Source organism: Somniosus microcephalus, chromosome 31, assembly GCF_052327205.1.
Source record: "Somniosus microcephalus isolate GS21.2 chromosome 31, FLI_Smic_1.0, whole genome shotgun sequence".
NCBI lineage: Eukaryota > Metazoa > Chordata > Chondrichthyes > Squaliformes > Somniosidae > Somniosus > Somniosus microcephalus.
The window spans coordinates 13,265,792-13,285,468 of NC_141017.1; the positions used below are offsets into that span (position 1 = coordinate 13,265,792).

Sequence of the window (19,677 nt, forward strand, 5' to 3'; positions counted from 1 at the left end):
ACTCGACCATCATCGAATGTTTACCAGTCACCAATGCAAGTATTGAAAGAGAAACCAGGAACGACCCGACACTGTCCCGGGTCTACGAAGTGACAGTGAAGGGATGGCCAGCACATGGTGATCCACTGTTACCGGCATTCTCAGCAAGACGAGAACAGCTGTCCGTCTGTCAAGGAACATTGATGTATGGAACAAGGGTGATTATTCCTCCTAAGTTAAGAGAGTGAGTTCTAAAGGAACTGCATGAAGGTCATCTGGGGGGAGTCAAGATGAAAAGCCTTGCTAGGGCTTATGTGTGGTGGCCGGGTATCGACCAACAGATAGAGGATCTGACGAAAAGCTGCTCAGGGTGCCAAAAAGTGCAAAATGCACCTCCGATTGCACCGCTGCATCCATGGGAATGGCCTTCAACCCCATGGCAACGTGTACATATTGACTTTGCTGGTCCATTCATGGACTCCATGTTTTTAATTGCGGTGGACGCACATTCTAAATGGCCAGAAGTGATTAAGATGACTACCACTACCTCGGAAAAGACGATCGCGGTGCTAAGAACGATATTTGCAAGAAATGGATTGCCAGAACAAATATGTTCAGATAACGGACCGCAGTTCGTGTCAGAAGAATTCCAGAAATTCATGAAGAAGAATGGGGCGAAACATTATACCTCTGCCCCATATCATCCGGCTACAAACGGGTTGGCCGAGAGATTTATACAAACGTTCAAAAAAGCAGTAAAGGCCATGAGCAAAGATCAGATTCCACTACAACACAAGGTGGACAAATTCCTACTGGCATATCGAAACGCCACTCATGCAGTGACAAACCAAAGTCCTGCCATGATGTTCTATAACAGGAGGTTGCGGTCCAGGTTGGACTTGTTAAAACCAAATGTGCGGAGGGAAGTTGAAAACAAACAGTTCCAGCATATAAATAACAAGACCACTCGGAGTTTCGAAATAGGACAACCAGTGTTAGCCCGGGACTATAAAAACGAGAAATGGCAATCTGGAACAATTCGGGCCAGACAAGGACCCCTGATGTACATGGTAGATATTGGTGAAAATGTAATACGGCGTCATGCTGACCAACTGGTAGAATCGAGTACAAGGGTCGAACCCATGGTTACGGCAGAGACAACCGTGGAAGAAGTTAGTGAACCTGAAGCATCTACCTCAGAAGTGAATGTACCTGATGATGATGTCCAATCCATAAGAGACCAACTAGATGAGTCAACCCAGCAACGAGAACCAGAGACCCCTGAAAGGCGTTATCCAACTCGAATCAGGAGGCCTCCTCAGAGACTGAATCTTTGAACTGTTTTGCATGAAGTTGTGTATATATATATATATATATGTTCTTATGTTCTAACTGTTAAGCTAAAAAGGGAGGATTGTGGTGTGTGTAACATGTTCCACCTTAAGAGAACTACCTTAAGAGATGTACTACTTTCTCTTGGCTGCTGTATACTGTAATACCGGTGGTGACCACACCGGTATATAAGTGTTGTGTAGGGATTTGCTGGGCAGTTCAGCCCTGACCTCCGAATAGTAAAGACCTGTTAAAAGTTATTCTTGTTGTCTGTGTCCAGTGATTGATCCTAAACATAACTGGGACACACAGACTCAACAATATCCAAGGCCAATATCTTGGTCAGAGGTAGGTTTTAAAGGGGGTGCGATGGAGAGGTTTAGGGAGGGAATTCCAGAGCTTAGGACCTAGGCAGCTGAAGACACGGTCCACCAACGGTGGGGCGATGAAAATCGGGGATGCGCAAGAGGTCAGAATTGGAGGAGCGCAGAGATCTCGGAGGGCTGGAGGTGGTTACAAAGATGGGGAAGGGGCGAGGCAAGGCCATGGAGTGATTTGAAGGTGAGGTAGAGAATTTTAAAACTGAGGCATTGCCAGACCAGGAGCCAGTGTAGGTCAGTGAACACGGGGTGAAAAGCTTTCTGAAACTCCAGGTAGATAGCGGACTGATTTCTCAGTCTGCCAAGCCAGTTAGCCCAGACTGACCTCCACTTGCTAAATACTCCCCAGTAACGTTCTGGCTTTTCCAAGTGTTCACACTAACCCCCCCCACACACCAACCAATCCCCCAGCTCGATCTCAAAAATTATTCCGAAGACTTTCCCCGCCACTGACATTAAGCTCACCGCTCTATAGTTTGGGTCAAACGTTCCCTAATTTCAGTCTCCCAGCCCTCAGACTCCTAGCTGCCGGTTGTTTGTGTCCCTAACCACATCCTTCCTTATTTTTTTTTATATATACTTTGGCTCCATTCTTCGAGTTCTGGCAGATTTCATCAGCTCTTCCCCTCCTCAGAGAGAGGTAGGGTGTGCAGTAACCGGGAGTGACCTGGTTTATTTATTTGGTGCTTCCAGCCACAGCGTGCTTGAATGTCAGGAGAAATCTACGGTGCATGTCTGTTCTGATCACCGCTGCTTTCCCGCCTCATTCACCCCCAGGAAAGTAGCTCACTGACCAGCACTACAGGAGCAGACGTAACTCACTCAGGTGTCGTTATATAATAAAAAGGTCAAGTGTTTACAGGAGCCCCCGACAGCTCTCCCACCGCGCAACACCCTCCCTAGTTACCGGGGCCTCTCTCCCCCTCCCTCGTTACCAGAGGCCTCTCTCCCCCACCCTCGTTACCCGAGGCCTCTCTCCCCCACCCTCGTTACCCGGGGCCTCTCTCCCCAACCCTCGTTACCCGGGGCCTCTCTCCCCCACCCTCGTTACCCGAGGCCTCTCTCCCCCTCCCTCGTTACCCGAGGCCTCTCTCCCCCTCCCTCGTTACCAGGGGCCTCTCTCCCCCTCCCTCGTTACCGGGGCCTCTCTCCCCCTCCCTCGTTACCGGGGCCTCTCTTCCCCACCCTCGTTACCCGGGGCTCTCTCCCCCACCCTCGTTACCCGGGGCCCATCGCCCCCACCCTCATTACCCGGGGCCTCTCTCCCCCTCCCTCGTTACCCGGGGCCTCTCTCCCCCTCCCTCGTTACCCGGGGCCTCTCTCCCCCCCCACCCTCGTTACCGGGGCCTCTCTCCCCCACCCCCACCCCCCTTCATTACCCTGGCGTCTCTCCCCCAACCTCGTTACCGGGCCTCCCCCCCCCCACCCTCGTTACCGGGGCCTCTCTCCCCCCCCCAACCCCCTTGTTACCAGGGCCTCTCTCCTCCCACCCTAGTTACCGGGGCCTCTCTCCCCCCCCACCCTCGTTACCGGGGCCTCCCACCCTCACCCTAGTTACCGGGGCCTCCCACCCCCACCCTAGTTACCGGGGCCTCTCTCCCCCTCCCTCGTTACCGGGGCCTCTCTCCCCCATGCCCCCCTCATTACCGGGGCCTCCCTCCCCCCCCTCGTTACCGGTGCCTCTCCCCCACCCTAGTTACCGGGGCCTCCCTCCCCCAACCTAGTTACCGGGGCCTCTCGCCCCCTCCCTAGTTACGGGGGCCTCTCTCCCCCTCCCTAGTTACGGGGGCCTCTCTCCCCCTCCCTAGTTACGGGGGCCTCTCTCCCCCTCCCTCGTTACCGGGGCCTCTCTCCCCCACCCTCACTACCGGGGCCTCTCTCCCCCACCCCCCCCTCGTTACCAGGGCCTCCCTCCCTCGTTACCGGGGCCTCTCCCCCACCCTAGTTACCAGGGCCTCTCTCCCCCACCCTCACTACCGGGGCCTCTTTCCCCCAGCCCCCCCTCGTTACCAGGGCCTCCCACCACCCCCCTCGTTACCCGGGGCCTCTCTTCACCACCCCCCCTCATTACCCGGGGCCTCTCTTCACCACCCCCCCCCCTCGTTCCCCAGGGCCTCTCTTCACCACCCACCCCCCTCATTACCCGGGGCCTCTCTTCACCACGCCCCCCCCCTCGTTACCCGGGGCCTCTCTTCACCTCCCCCCCCGCCCCCCCCCTCGTTACCCGGGGCCTCTCCCCCGCCCTCGTTACCCGGGGCCTCTCCCCCATCCCCACCCTCGTTACCCGGGGCCTCTCCCCCACCCTCGTTACCCGGGGCCTCTCTCTCTCTCTCTCTCTCCCCCACCCTCGTTCTCTCTCCATCTGTCCCCCCATTACCAGGGCCTTTCTTCCCACCCTACCTCCTTCATGAGAAATATCAGGGAAGGCCAAAATGGAGAAACTATTTGATTTTTTCATCGTTCTAATGTCAGGCACTGGAGGGGTTGCTGGTTTGGCGTCACTGGGTGACCCTGAAACGCCAGCCGGTTTGCTGAATAGCTTGCGAGGTGAGCGGCCCTTTAAGCTGGTTGAATTTCTGTTGATAATTTGAATAGTTTTGTTTAAACACAGAGAGCCGACTATTCTCATCGCATGGTTGGGGGGGGGGGGGGGGGGGTGGGGGAAAGAGAGAGATGAGGGGAGGGGTAGGAGGGAGGGGGGTTTGAGGGGGAGGGGGAGGGATGTTCAGGATGTGACAGTTGAACCAGACCAGCAGAAATGAGGCAAATCATCGCACTGAACCTCAGAGAGGTTGATTTGTAATTTAATCATTTATAAATACGACCCCTTGTGCTTAAATTCTGTACACGGCAGGAAGCCTTACTTGCATCCAATTTATTCCAAACTTCAATTTTAAACACTTCCATCATATCCTCTATCAGACTTCTCTTTTCAGGAGAGAACAGGCCCAGGATAGTCAATCTTTCCTCATAAGCCAGTCCCTTATGTTCTGGCATCAACTGTGTGGTTTCTCCGCGCCCCCTTCACTAACTGAATATCCTTCTCCGCGCCCCCTTCACTAACTGAATATCCTTCTCCGCACCCCCTTCACTAACTGAATATCCTTCTCCGCACCCCCTTCACTAACTGAATATCCTTCTCCGCGCCCCCTTCACTAACTGAATATCCTTCTCCGCGCCCCCTTCACTAACTGAACATCCTTCTCCGCGCCCCCTTCACTAACTGAATATCCTTCTCCGCACCCCCTTCACTAACTGAATATCCTTCTCCGCACCCCCTTCACTAACTGAATATCCTTCTCCGCACCCCCTTCATTAACTGAATATCCTTCTCCGCACCCCCTTCACTAACTGAATATCCTTCTCCGCGCCCCCTTCACTAACTGAATATCCTTCTCCGCGCCCCCTTCACTAACTGAATATCCTTCTCCGCGCCCCCTTCACTAACTGAATATCCTTCTCCGCACCCCCTTCACTAACTGAATATCCTTCTCCGCACCCCCTTCACTAACTGAATATCCTTCTCCGCGCCCCCTTCACTAACTGAATATCCTTCTCCGCGCCCCCTTCACTAACTGAATATCCTTCTCCGCGCCCCCTTCACTAACTGAACATCCTTCTCCGCGCCCCCTTCACTAACTGAATATCCTTCTCCGCGCCCCCTTCACTAACTGAACATCCTTCTCCGCGCCCCCTTCACTAACTGAACATCCTTCTCCGCGCCCCCTTCACTAACTGAACATCCTTCTCCGCGCCCCCTTCACTAACTGAATATCCTTCTCCGCACCCCCTTCACTAACTGAATATCCTTCTCCGCGCCCCCTTCACTAACTGAACATCCTTCTCCGCGCCCCCTTCACTAACTGAACATCCTTCTCCGCACCCCCTTCACTAACTGAATATCCTTCCCCGCACCCCCTTCACTAACTAAATATCCTTCTCCGCACCCCCTTCACTAACTGAATATCCTTCCCCGCACCCCCTTCAATAACTGACTAATGAGCGCAGATACTTCACAACTGTGACTACACTTCAAATGGTTGTGAAGCGCTTTGGGACATCCCACAAAGACGTTAAAGGTGAGAAAGAAAAAGAGAAAGAAATTTGGGCACAGCAAGGTCCCACAAACAGCAATGAGACAAATGACCAGATAATCTGTTTTAGTGATATTGTTTGAGGGATAAATATTGGCCAGGACACCGGGGAGAACGCCGCTGCTCTTCTTCGAATGGTGCCGTGGGATCTTAACGTCCACCTGAGAGAGCAGACGGGGCCTCAGTTTAAGGTCTCATCCGAAAGACGGCACCTCCGACAGTGCAGCACTCCCTCGGTACTGGCACTGGGGGCGTCAGCCGAGATTGGTGCGCTCAAGTCTCCCGAGTGGGGACTCTGAACACACACCTTTCTGACCCAGAGACGAGAGTGCTACCCACTCAGCCATGGCTGAACAGGAGTGAGAAACGAGAGTTTCTCTCCTGCAGAGGAAGGGGAGGGTAAATGACAAGAGAGACATGGATTTCCAGTTTTTCCTCTCAGTGAAGGGTAGACTGTCCACGCTCCAAGTCACGGGATAGGGAGGAGCAGCTTGGAGGAGGCAGCCTGGCGTCAGCCATGGGGGTTTTGGTAACTCGCTCCAGTTAGCAAAACCGCTCAGCACTACATTAGAAAGAGAAAGGCAGGAGGAACACAAAGCCGCAAATGTACAAAGCCACACTGAATAGCAACTCGGTGCTATAAATACACAGGTTAGAGAGGCGGGGTGTATCAATGGAGCCCAGTAGACTGCAAAGTCTTCATTAAGTTATAAGTAGCATCCTTGGCCCAAACAAATCCCAGCCACAATCCTCAGCAACTCACCCTGCCCATTTCCCCTTCACTGTTCCGACAACAATCTCGTGCAGTATTGTGCCCTCGATCAGAGTCGCACTCGGTGCTGTTCCTGGTCAGGTTCTTAAAAATTCATGCTCGGGACGTGGGCGTCGCTGGCAAGGCCAGCATTTATTGTCCATCCCCAGGTGCCTTTGAGAAGGTGGTGGTGGTGGGCCACCTTCTTGAACCGCTGCAGTCCGTGTGATATTCTTTCAGAGCCGTTTGATCCAACCGAGTGGCTCGCTAGACCAATTCAGTCAACCATGTTGCTGTGGGTCTGGAGTCACATATAGGCCAGACCGGGTAAGGACGGCAGATTTCCTTCCTTAAAGGACATTCCAGTTGAGTTTTTACAACAATCCAACAGCTTCACAGTCACTTTTCCTGAACTGTCAGTTTCCATGAAAGGATTAGCTAGATGGGTTGAATGGTCTTTCTCGCCTGTACTGAACCGTGCGACTGTAAACACACAGATAAACAAGCAGACTATGTGAGCACGATACGGTACCATACATTGCCACAGCACCATTGGGTGACTGGCTAAGCTTCTACATCTGTCCCACAACTCCGGAGCAAAACCAATGACAAGGAAAGGTGACCATCCCGCCAGAACTGGGGCGGGGGAAAGGAAAGACGTCAATACAGAATTTGGTCCATGGTTTAAAACACACACAGGATGCAAGAAATCCGGAGAGGACAATGCCCATCTGTAAACAGCCCCTTCCTGGTCCGTGCTAAGGACAGCTGTACACCACTTGTGTGGATATATGTTGTGTGACAAGAGATATCACAAACACTATCACTGGCGGTAACACCAGCTGAGTCATCACTGGGCACAGTCAGATGGACTGCAGGAGTACTTTCCAGTTATCCCACTGCGGAGACCGGAGCAGAATATAGACTGACACGCCCAGCACAACACTGAGGGAGTGCTGCACTGTCAGAGGTGCCGGACGTAAAGATCCCGCAGCACTATTTCGAAGAAGAGCAGGGGAGTTCTCCCCGGTGCCCTGGCCAATATTTATCCGTCAATCAAAATCACTAAAACAGATTTTCTGGTCATTGTCACGTCGTTGTTTGTGGGAGCTTGCTGTGCGCAAATTGGCTACCGCGTTTCCTGCATTGCAACAGTGACTACACTTCAAAAATACTTCATTGGCTGTGACGAGCTTTGGGACGCCCTGAGGTCGTGAAAGGCGCTATATAAATGCAAATCTTTCTTTCAATAGTTACAGTAATATCACTGACTGTCCTACAGTTACAGTAATATCAATGACTCATCCATCACAGCTCAGTATCATACTTCACACACCAGCCTGATCCACTGACCACCCACCACAACCCTCAATAAACAAACCATTTAAGAGATGAGAAGAAAGTAAATACGGACAACCTGAGGGGGCACAGCTCGATCTCGAGAAGAGGAGAAACCGGTCAACGTCTCACTCCCCCCCACTTCTAAGCGATCCGGACTGCTCCAGAATCTGGGCGAACACACGCTCCCGTCAATCTGTGTAAGGAACAATCCCCGTCCTTGATGGAGGGCACTCCCAGTGAACACACGGATTCAGATTCTCCGACAAAGGCCATCAACTACATCACGCAATCAGGCCTTTTCCCCGACACCTCATTAAGGAGTAAGCCCTCATCGTTGCTTAGTTACAGGCCTGGACAGACTGGCAGCAACCAGCTGCTACTTTCAGTTTAACAGCCACAGTAAACACACTAAAGGGGCATGGTCATGGAGAGAACAAAACCTGAATCCTCTTGTTTATTTTCCATTGAACACCCCAACATTAACATCCTGAGTGCTCTAGGTATTGCATAGAATCTTACAGCGGAGAAGGCCATTCGGCCCATCGTGCCTGTTTCGGCTCATCGTGCCTGTTTCGGCTCTTTGAAAGAGCTCTCCAATTAGTCCCACTCCCCTGCTCTTTCCCCGTAGCCCCTGCAAATTTTTCCTTTTTGAGTATTTATCCAATTCCCTTTTGAAAGTCACTATTGAATCTGCTTCCACCGCCCTTTCAGGCTGTGCATTCCAGATCACAACAACTCGCTGTGTAAAAAAAAAAAATTCTCTTCCCCCCCCTCTCCGGTTGTTTTGTCAATTATCTTTTAAAAAAAAAACAATGCAATTCTTTTTAAATATTTGTTCTTGTGATTTGGGGTCACTGGCTAGGCTACATTTCTTACCCATATGCAAGATGAGATTTGAAAGCAGAGGTCTAACTGCTGAATGTAAAGTTATTTGCGGCCATCACCAGTCTCGTGATTTTTGGATCACTCGGAGCCCTATAAAAAATAAATATAAACGGGCCTTGGACATTGCATACCTGTGTCCGTCACATCTCGAGATTCACATCTGTACTCGAGTGCCTCAAATTCCATACAGAACAGCAACAAGCCACAACAGGCCAAGTCAAGGTCTTAAATAACAACAGAAAATGCTGGAAAAACTCAGCAGGCCAGGCAACATCCGTGGAGAGAAAATAGAGTCAATGTTTCGGGTCGAAACCCTTTTTCAAAACTGGAAAGGAAATGAAATAGATCCAAGGCAGGGCTGGGAGAAAACAAAAGAAGTGAAGAGACATTAAGAGGTATTCAAAACCAGACGAGATGGTGATCGGACTAGTGGAGACAAAAGACGGCTCTAGATCAGGTGTGAAATGCGCTGGCAGAATGGGAGACAGCTGCCATGTGGGAGAGAGAAAAAAAGGGGGGGGGGGGGGGGGGAGGGCCAAAACAAAGATGTGGATAAAATAGAAGCAAAAATGTAATAGGGGCCGAGGTTATGATCTGAAATTGTTGAACTCGATATTGAGTCCAGAAGGCTGTAAAGTGCCTAATCGGAAGATGAGGTGCTGTTCCTCGAGCTTACGCTGAGCTTCCGTGGAACAATGCAAGAGGCCGAGGATGGTGAGGTCCAAGTGGGAATGGGGCGGTGAATTAAAGTGACAGGCGACCGGAAGCTCGGGGTCCCCCTTACGGACTGAACGGGTAATGGTCAAAAAGTGAGGAAAGCCAGTTACAAAACCTACCAATCACAAACCACTATGCAGGAGAGCAACCAATCCAGAAGCAGTAGTCAGAAAAAGCAACCAATGGGGAAAGAGAACAAAAAAAAGGGGGGGGGAATACAAAGAAAATAATTCACAATGTTTGTGCGAAGCTCACCCATCATCGCGACTTCTCCCCAAGTGGATGACGGAGTAGTGAAAAATAAGGCTGTGCAATAAAATTACACAATCCACATTGCTGAACGTGCATGTGTTTGAAATGGGTAGGCATTTTCCTTCAGAGGCCTCCTCCGACTGCGAAGCCTGGGGCTTGATTTTTGAGCGTGTGGAACTTTTTGAATAGTTACCCTGGGGTTTCTGGGCTGAGTGTTTTGCTTGCTGATGTGACCTGTTACCCATACATGGCCACTAACCCTATTCTCTTCCAGTTTTTTTTTTTTAAGTTTGTTATATTTTTGACGTTTTTAGGCTTTTAAAAAAAATATTTGGGGTGCAATTGAACAGGTGAACCTACACAATAGTAAACCAATTTTCTAGAGTTTCCAATTCTGATTGAACGTATTCATAGAATCAACAACAGCTTGTATTTATATAGAGCCTTTAGCCTAGTAAAACGTCCCAAGGTGCTTCACAGGAGTATTATAAGACAAAAATTTGACACCGAGCCACAGAAGGAGAAATTAGGGCAGGTGACCAAAAGCTTAGTCAAAGAGGTCGGTTTTAAGGAGCGTCTTAAAGGAGGAAAGAGAGGTAGCGAGGCGGAGAGGTTTAGGCAGGGAATTCCAGAGCTTAGGGCCTCAGCAGCTGAAGGCACGGCCACTGATGGTTGAGCGATTATAATCAGGGATCCTCAAGAGTAGAGATTTAGAGGAGTGCAGATATCTCGGGGGGTTGTGGGGCTGGAGGCGGTTACAGAGATAGGGAGGGGCGAGGACACGGAGAGATTTGAAAACAAGGATGAGAATTTTAAAATCGAGGCGTTGCTTAACCAGGAGCCAATGTAGTTCAGCGAGCACAGGGGTGATGAGTGAACGGGACTTGGTGCGAGTTAGGACACGGGCAGCCGAGTTTCAGATCTCAAGTTTACATAGGGTAGAATGTGGGAGGCCAGCCAGGAGTGTGTTGGAATAGTCAAGTCTAGAGGTAACAAAGGCATGGATGAGGGTTTCAGCAGCAGATGAGCTGAGGCTGGGGCGGAGACGGGTGATGTTACGAATCACAGAATGATACAGCACAGAAGGAGGCCATTCGGCCCATCGTGCCTGTGCCGGCTCTATGAAAGTGGTATCCAATTAGTCCCACTCCCCTGCTCTTTCCCCAGAGTCCTGCAATTTTTTTTTCTCTTTTAAGTATTTATATCCAATTCCCTTTGAAAGTTACTATTGAATCTGTTTCCACCACTCTTTTGGGCAGTGTTTCCAGATCAGAAAAACTCACTGCGTAAAACAAAAAGTTTCATGTTCTTTTGCCTAGCACCTTAAATCTGTGTCCTCTGGTTACCGACCCTTTTGCCACTGGAAACAGTTTCTCGGTACTTACTCCATCAAAACCCTTCATGATTTTTGAAGACGTCCATCAAATCTCCTCTTAATTTCTGCCTTCAACCACCCTACCCTCCCCTCCATTGGTCACCCAGCTCAGGGGTGTTCGTGGGATACAGAGGTGCAGAAAGGCCACACGTTCCCTGCAGTCACATTTTGACAGCAGTTAAGCAACCAGTTAGATCCAGGCCCGACGAGCGAAGCCGCAAGCTGGAGTCTGCAAGCAGAGGCCGAGCCGCCAAACGCAAATATGAAGATCGAGTATTCCTTCTACATATTTTAATTTTTTTTTGGAGAGAGACACGGAGAATGAAAGTGAAAGGGGGCAAGAAAAACTGGGTCGAGGAACCAACAGGCAGCTGAAGGTCGATCAAGACAAAGTTAGGGGTATAATTTTAAGAGAATGAAAGGAGAGGGGATGGAATTTAAAAAGCGGGTCAGTCACGTGCTGCAGGGATCGGCAGTCTTGCCATTGGCACTTTCCTATTGAAGGGTCGAAGTCAACAGGATGTTAAACTACATCATCAAACCAACAGAATACAAGTCAGAGGATCCAATGATCACACTGCACAGGGCTCTGGTCAAACACTCTGAGCACTGTGTCCAATACTGGTCAGACCGCACTCAGAGCACCATGTCCAGTACTGGTCAGACCGCACACTGAGCACCGTGTCCAGTACTGGTCAGACCGCACACTGAGCACTGTGTTCAGTAATGGCCAGACCGCACACTGAGCACTGTGTCCAGTACTGGTCAGACCGCACTCTGGGCACTGTGTTCAGTACTGGTCAGACCGCACACTGAGCACTGTGTCCGGTACTGGTCAGACTGCACTCTGAGCACTGTGTCCGGTACTGGTCAGACCGCACTCTGAGCACTGTGTCCAGTACTGGTCAGACTGCACACTGAGCACTGTGTCCAGTACTGGTCAGACTGCACACTGAGCACTGTGTCCAGTACTGGTCAGACCGCACACTGAGCACTGTGTCCAGTACTGGTCACCGAGACACGAGGGTGACATTCACGCCATAGAGGCAGAGCACGAGGAGCCACGAGACTAATCCCCCCCCCCCCCCCCCCCAACCAACATCACAAACAGATCATCTGGTCATTATCGCATTGCTGTTTGTGGGATCCTGCTGTGCGCAAATTTTATGCCGCGTTTCCTAAATTACAACAGTGGCTACACTTCAAAAACGACTTCATTGGCTCTGAAGCGCTTTGGACGTCCTCAGGCCATGAAAGGCGCGATAGAAATGCAAGCCTTTCTTTTGTTCTGACTCAGAGGCGAGAGCGAGATTGACTGAGCAGAGTCTAAACAGGGAAGGACGGACAAAAAAATACGGTGATTGTTCCCAAGGTATAAAGTTACAGGCAGCGTGCTGGACCGAAAAGTATATAAAAATAAGATAAAAGGAGCTTACAGAGCTGGTCAGGAGACTGAAAATAAAAATAAGATTAGGATCTCACCAACAACAACTTGCTACAATTGTACAGGGCCTTGGTGAGACCACACCGGGAGTACTGGGCACAGTTTTGGTCTCCTTATCTAAGGAAGGATATACTTGCCTTGGAGGCAGTGCAACGAAGGTTCACTGGATTGATTCCTGGGATGAGAGGGCTGTCCTATGAGGGGAGATTGTGTAGAATGGGCCGATACTCTCTGGAGTTTAGAAGAATGAGAGGTGATCTTATTGAAACATACAAGATTCTGAAGGGGGATTGACAGGGTAGATGCTGAGAGGTTGTTTCCCCTGGCTGGAGTGTCCAGAACTAGGGGCCATAGTCTCAGGATAAGGGGGAGGCCATTTAAGACTGAGATGAGGAGGAATTTCTTCACTCAGAGGGTGGTGAATCTTCGGAATTCTCTGCCCCAAAGGGCTGTGAATGCTGAGTCTTTGAGTATATTCAAGGCTGAGATCGATAGATTTTTGGACTCTAGGGGAATCGAGGGATATGGAGATTGGGCGGGAAAGTGGAGTTGAGGTCGATGATCAGCCATGATTCTATTGAATGGTGGAGCGGGCTCGAGGGGCCGTCTCCTGCTCTTATGTCCTTATGAACAACTTGCATTTATATAGCACCTTTAACGTAGTAAACCGTCCCAAGGCGCTTCTCAGGAGCGTTATCAAACAAAATTTAACACCAAGCCACATAAGGAGATATCACAGCGGGTGACCAAAAGCTCGGTCAAAGAGGGAGGTTTTAAGGAGCGTCTTAGAGGAGGAGAGATAGGCGGAGAGGTTTAGTGACGGAACTCCAGAGCTTAGGGCCTCAGCAGCTGAAGGCACGGCCGCCAATGGTGGAGCGATGAAAATCGGGGTTGCACAGGAGGCCAGAATTGGAGGAGCGCAGAGATCTCGGAGGGTTGTAGGTCTGGAGGAGGTTACAAAGTTAGGGAGGGGCGAGGCCGTGGAGGGATTTGAAAACAAGGAAAGCAAACAAAACGTCACAAAATGCTTCACAGGAGTCTCATCAGACAAAGTTTGGCACCGAGTCACACAAGCAGATATTAGGACAGGTCAGGGAAGAAATGTGAAGCAGTCTATAAATATATTAACCACAAGTCGGTGACAAAGGAACTGGTGCGCCATTGAAACAGCCCAAAGGTACATGTCAAGTGACAAAATGTACTCAATGAGTTCTTCTTTTCTCTGTTCACGAGGAGACCGTGAGCCTTTGGCCGATCACAAGGTGGAACTGTGAGGGGAAAGAGGAAGTACTGTCAGAATTTCAGCTCGGGCGGTAACTCACTGATTGACTGAGGCCTCGGTTTAACGTCTCATCCAAAAGACAACCCCTCCAACAGTGCAGCACTCCCTCAGTGCTGCACTGGAGCGTCAGCCTGGATTTTGGCCTCAAGTCTCTGGAGTGGGACTTGAACCCACGGCCTTCTGACTCGGAGGCAAGGCCGCTACCGCTCTCCGTGCGAGGCGATCTTATAGAGGTATGCAAGGCAGTAAATGGCATGGAAAGGGTTAATCCGGAATGTTACTTTAAACATTGGAAATAGAACAAGGGGACACAGGTTCAAACTCCCGAGACTCAAGCCCATAACCCAGGCTGATCCTCCAGTGCAGCACTGAGGGAGGGCTGCACTGTCAGAGGTGGCGTTAAACCGAGGCCCCGTCTGCCCGCTCAGGTGGACGTAAGAGATCCCACAGCACTATTCCGAAGAACAGCAGGGAGTTCTCCCCGGTGTCCTGGCCAATATTTATCCCTCAATATTCCACCTAGGACAAGGGCAGCAGACGCATGGGAACACCACCATCTCCAAGTTCCCCTCCAAGTCACACATCATCCTGACTTGGAAGTATATCACCGATCCTTCATCGTCGCTGGGTCAAAATCCTGGAACTCCCTCCCTAACAGCACTGTGGGAGCACCTTCACCACACGGACTGCAGCGGTTCAAGAAGGCGGCTCACCACCACCTTCTCAAGGGCAACTAGGGATGGGCAATAAATGCTGGCCTTGCCAGCGACGCCAACATCCCATAAACGAATTTTTAAAAATTAAGAAACAGATGATTTGGTCATTTACCTCATCGCCGTTTGATCTTGCTGTGCGTAAATTGGCTGCCGGGCTTCCTACTTTACACTTCAAAATTACTTCATTGGTTGTAAAGCGCTTTGGGACATCCAGAGGTCATTAAAAGGTGCCAAGTTTATCGCGCAGGGGAGGGGAGGGTTGTTTCAGATGGTGAATTAAGTTGGAACGAATGGCCTCTCATCTGTAATTATCGTACAAGTGACTTGACGGTAGACAACTGTACATGAATCAACGAGGGGAGAGAAAAAAATAACCAGCGAGGTACGTGGAGCAAAACAGGAACAGATAGCCCTCAGCAGCTAACAGCTCGGTGTCGAGTTACCGCAATAAACTATTACGTCCATTTTAATTGTGCTCAATATTAATTGCTCTTTGCAGGCTGCCCCATCTCATGTTTAGGCTTGTTGTCTCCTTTCACAGAGGGCGAGCGTGCGCCGGGGGGGGGAAGGAGGGGAGCGGGGGAGGGGGAGGAGGGGTGCGAGCGCGGGGTGGGGGGGCGGGGGAGAGAGGGGGAGGAGGGGAGCAAGTGGCCGGGGGGGGGGGAGGGGGGAGGGGAGCGAGCGCCAGGGGGGGAGCGAGCGCCCGGGGGGGGGAGGAGGGGAGCGAGCGAGCGACAGAGTGCGCGACAATGAGACCCCGCCCATCACCTGCAACATTAAACCCCAGCAGGCACAGTATTTGCTGGATGAAGCGGGCATGAGAAACCAGGCAGTGCAGCAATGCCAGCCTCACCTGTATTAGTGCCGGGAACAGTGCCAACATCGTAGCACTAATTAGCTCCTATTCCGCAAAAACTGCCGTCGACTTCAGATTCCAGGTGTCGGGCATCCTGGACCAGATTCCCGGCCAAGAGAGCCCAACACGTCCAGGGTAAATTCCAGGACACAAGGCTCCCAGAAACAAAGAAAAACTTGCCTTTCCCGACCTCTGTTTTTGGTGATGTTGGTTGAGGGATAAATATTGTCCAGGACACCGGGGAGAACTCCCCCTGCACTTCTTCAAAAAATGCCGCGGGATCTTTTACATCTACCCGAGAGAGCAGACGGGGCCTCGGTTTAACGTCTCATCCGAAAGGCGGCACCTCCGACAGTGCAGCACTCCGTCAGCACTGCCCTGGAGTGTCAGCCTAGATTATGTGCTCAAGTCTGTGGAGTGGGCCTTGAACCCATGACCTTCTGAGTCCGAGGCGAAGGTGCTACCCACTGAGCCACGGTTGAGGCCACTTTCCTGAAGTGGGGAAGGGAGGTACTGGGAAAACCAGGGAGGCAAACTCAACGAGGGGTCGAGCCCAGCCGAACCCCGTCCTAACTCAACGCCCGTGAGCCTGCATTACTCAGGGGTCACCGGAGAGCAGTCAGGACAGGAGACTGGTTGCCTCGCTTCCCACCCCCCTCCCCATCCAACCCAACCTAACCCAAGTCCAGGGACACCAAGGTCAATGGTAGCTCTTCCCACCACCAACCGCATGCCAATGCAGGATAGGCCAGGGATTGGATCTGGCCACAGTTCCCACTCCCGGTCCCCGCCCAGTGACCCCACTAGAAAGAGCGAGCGAGTGGGTGGACGTCAGGCGAGGCCGGGATTAAGCTCGGTTGTGATGCTCCCCACGGTGGAATATACCAGCTCACCATCGAGGCACAGATACAAAGAATGATCGCTTGCATGAGGTGTTCGGTTCGAGAATTACAGAGGGGCACATGTGTATCCGATGTTGATGCCAGCTTTGATGGGAGGAGGACACATGGCTGCAGGTTGCAGTTGGGAGCACATCATTTGGCTTTGGCTCCCAGGGTTGAGTTGGGCTGGTGGTCGCTCCATGACCAGCGGTGACTGAGCCTCGCGGTGAGCCACAGATCAGACCCACAACCATCCCCCCCCTCAGTCGTTCATCAGAGCAAAGCCAAGAGAATTCTCCAGGACCACTCTACACGGAGGCTGTCAAACAAAGCGACAGTGGCTGGGAGCTGCAGGTGGGATAGGAGCGGAGAAGCGAGGGTAGATTGCACTGCAATCACCCCACTCCCCATCAGGCACGAGCTGGTATAGGGTTCAATGCTGATCTGCACGGGGGGTACCTGGTCCCAGCTCGGGCACAGGGGGGGTTCTTAGCAAATTATCCCTGCGTTGGAGAGGGGATAGGGAGGGGGCAATGTACAAGAAAACAACCAAGGTTCCTGCTCCTGATCCAGCTGGAAAATGCAGGACAAGGGGAGAATTTCTCTCCGCTGTGATTCCCTCCATGGCCAAATGTCCAACACTCACCGTCTGGCCTCACCCATGAATGGCGAAGGAAGCAGACACCTGTGGAACCGTAATGCAATGAGAGTCAGTGCCCTCCGACCCTGAGGGGAAAGGTCCATCCATTGGGTACATTGTAAACAAAGAAAGAACTTGCATTTATATAGCATCTTTCTCTAGTGTCAGCTGTGGTTCAGTGAGTAGCACACTTGCCTCGGAGTCAGAAGGTTGTGGGTTCAAGTCCCAATCCCGGGACTTGAGCACATAAAGCTAGGTTGACACTCCCAGTGCAGTGCTGAGGGAGTGCTGCACTGTCGGAGGTGCCGTCTTTCGGATGAGACGTTAAACCGATGACCGTGTAAAAGATCCCACGGCACTATTTCGAAGAACAGCAGGGGAGTTCTCTCCGGTGTCCTGGCCAATATATATCACTCAAATAACAAAAACAGATTATCTGGTCATTATCACATTGCTGTTTGTGGGAGCTTGCTGTGCGCAAATTGGCTGCCGCGTGTCTCACATTACAACAGTGACTACACTTCAAACAGTACTTCGTTGACTGTAAAGGGCTTTGAGACGTCCGGTGGTCGTGAAAGGCGCTATAGAAATGCAAGTCTTTCTTTCTTTCACATCCGTCCCAAAGCGCTTTACATCCAATGAAGTACTTTTGAAGTGTAGTCACTGTTGTTCTATAAGCAAACGCAGCAGCCAATTTGTGCACAGAAAGATCCCACAAACAATATGATGAGATAATGACCAGATCATAGGTCGGTATGGGGTTGAAACCCGTTACGGGCATTACTGATAATGGAAGACAACAGACGCGAGTCTGACCCCCCCCTCCTCTCTCCAGTAGGAGGCTTTGGAGAGACCAGGACTCGAACACTGGCTGGTTATTTCCTCTCTAAAAAGCACTCCTACCACCCCAATGGTCAGGATCAGCTGACAGCACAGGTCAGGGATCAAACCCGGGCTCTTTTGGATCTTGGCCCTTTCACCAGGAGCCTTACCCTAGTGCTCACCGGGTCAATTGCCACCATGGCATGCCATAAGAAGTCAACTTTGTGCTCGAGCATTTTTTGTTTTACATAGAAACATAGAAGATAGGAGCAGGAGTAGGCCATTCGGCCCCTCGAGCCTGCTCCACCATTTAATGCAATCATGGCTGATCATCCAAATTCAGTACCCGGTCCCTGCTTTCTCCCTTGATCCCTTTAGCCTTAAGAAATATATCCAACTCCTTCTTGAACATATTTACTGTAATGAATTGGCCTCTGCTGCCTTCTGTGGTAGAGAATTCTACAGGTTCACCACTCTCTGGGTGAAGAAATTCCTCCTCATCTCAGTCCTAAATGGCTTACCCATTATCCTTAGACTGTGGCCCCTGGTTCTGGACTCCCCCGCCATCGGGAACAGCCTTCCTGCATCTAGTCTGTCTGGTCCTGTAAGAATTTGATAAGTTTCAATGAGATTCCCTCTCATTCTTCTAAACTCTAGCGAGTATAAGCCCAATCGACCCAATCTCTCCTCATACGTCATTCCTGCCATCCCAGGTATCAGCCTGGTGAATCTTCGCTGCACTCCCTCCATGGCAAGAACGTCCTTCCTCAGATAAGGCGACCAAAACTGCACACAATACTCGAGGTGTATGTCAGCTGTGGCTCAGTGGGCAGCGCTCTCGCCTCGGAGTCAAAAGGTCAGGGGTTCCAGTCCCATTCCAGAGACTCGAGCACACAATCTGGGCCGACACTCCAGCTCAGTGCTGAGGGAGTGCTACACTGCCAGAGGTGCCATCCTTCGGAGGAGATGTTGAACCCGTCTGCCCCCTCGGGTAGATCCCATGGCACTATTCGAAGGAGAGCGGGGGAGTTCTCCCCATAGTCCGGGCCAATGTTTATCCCACAACCAGCATCACTAAAACAGATTATCGAGTCATTATTGTTTGTGGGATCTTGCTGTGCACAAATTGGCTGCTGCGTTTGCTCATAGAACAGCAGTGAAAAGTACTTCGTTGACTGAAAAGCGCGTTGGGAACGTCCAGAGGATGTGAAAGGCGCTATAGAAATGAAAGTCCTGTCCTTTCTTTACAAAGACCTCCTGCTAAAAGACGAATTGAAGAGAGGACCGGAGGCAATTGTGGAAGTGACGGGAAAAGCTTTTCCAGGTATGTGAAGAGTCGGAGAGCTGTCAAAGTCTGTACTGGGCCATTGAGGGGTGTTCAAGGACAGTTTACAAAGGACTCACAGGGTGTGGCAAAATTACTAAATGAGTACTTTGCATTGGTCCTCACTCGATTGTCAGAATCAAATGCTGTTAATAAAACTAAAAATATTAACATGTTGTCTCAGATAGAATTAGGAACCTTAAAATAGGGCAGCCGGTCCAGATGATATCTACCCAAGGGTCCGCAGGGAGATAGGACAGGTGCTGTGCGAGCCCCTTGCCCGTACCGTTAATAGCTCGCTGGACTTTGGGACTGTTCCTTTAGATTGGGAGGAGGCTACTGTAGTCCCAATCTTTAAAAAAAGAGATAAGACAGACCCGGGTAACTATAGTTTGATGTCTGTAATAGGGAAGGTGCTTGAGGGAATCATTACAGATGCAATATATGATTACTTGGTTAGAGGACGACATATTAGGGACACCAAACGTGGTTTCATGTCTCACAAATTTGATTATATTTGTTGAAGAAGTTACGATGGTGGATGAGGGAAGCATTGTCTACCTAGACTTCCAAAAAGCTTTTGACAAGGTACCGCACAAGAGGCTT

General features: G+C 50.9%; 1 pseudogene across 3 annotated transcripts in view; it reads right to left on the minus strand.

The window, feature by feature from the left end:
* Nucleotides 1-19,677, minus strand: part of LOC147097586 (lysophosphatidic acid receptor 1-A pseudogene) — a 50,521-nt pseudogene that overhangs the window by 25,383 nt on the left and 5,461 nt on the right. The window contains exon 1 of one of the 3 annotated variants that reach the window (XR_015074311.1): nt 7,954-8,366. The exons of 1 other annotated variant lie outside the window; for it this stretch is intronic. The product of XR_015074311.1 is annotated as a lysophosphatidic acid receptor 1-A pseudogene, transcript variant X3 (transcript). Of the gene's footprint in view, nt 1-7,950; nt 8,367-19,677 lie in introns of those variants that run through there. One more of the 3 variants, XR_015074310.1, reaches the window with a different exon arrangement.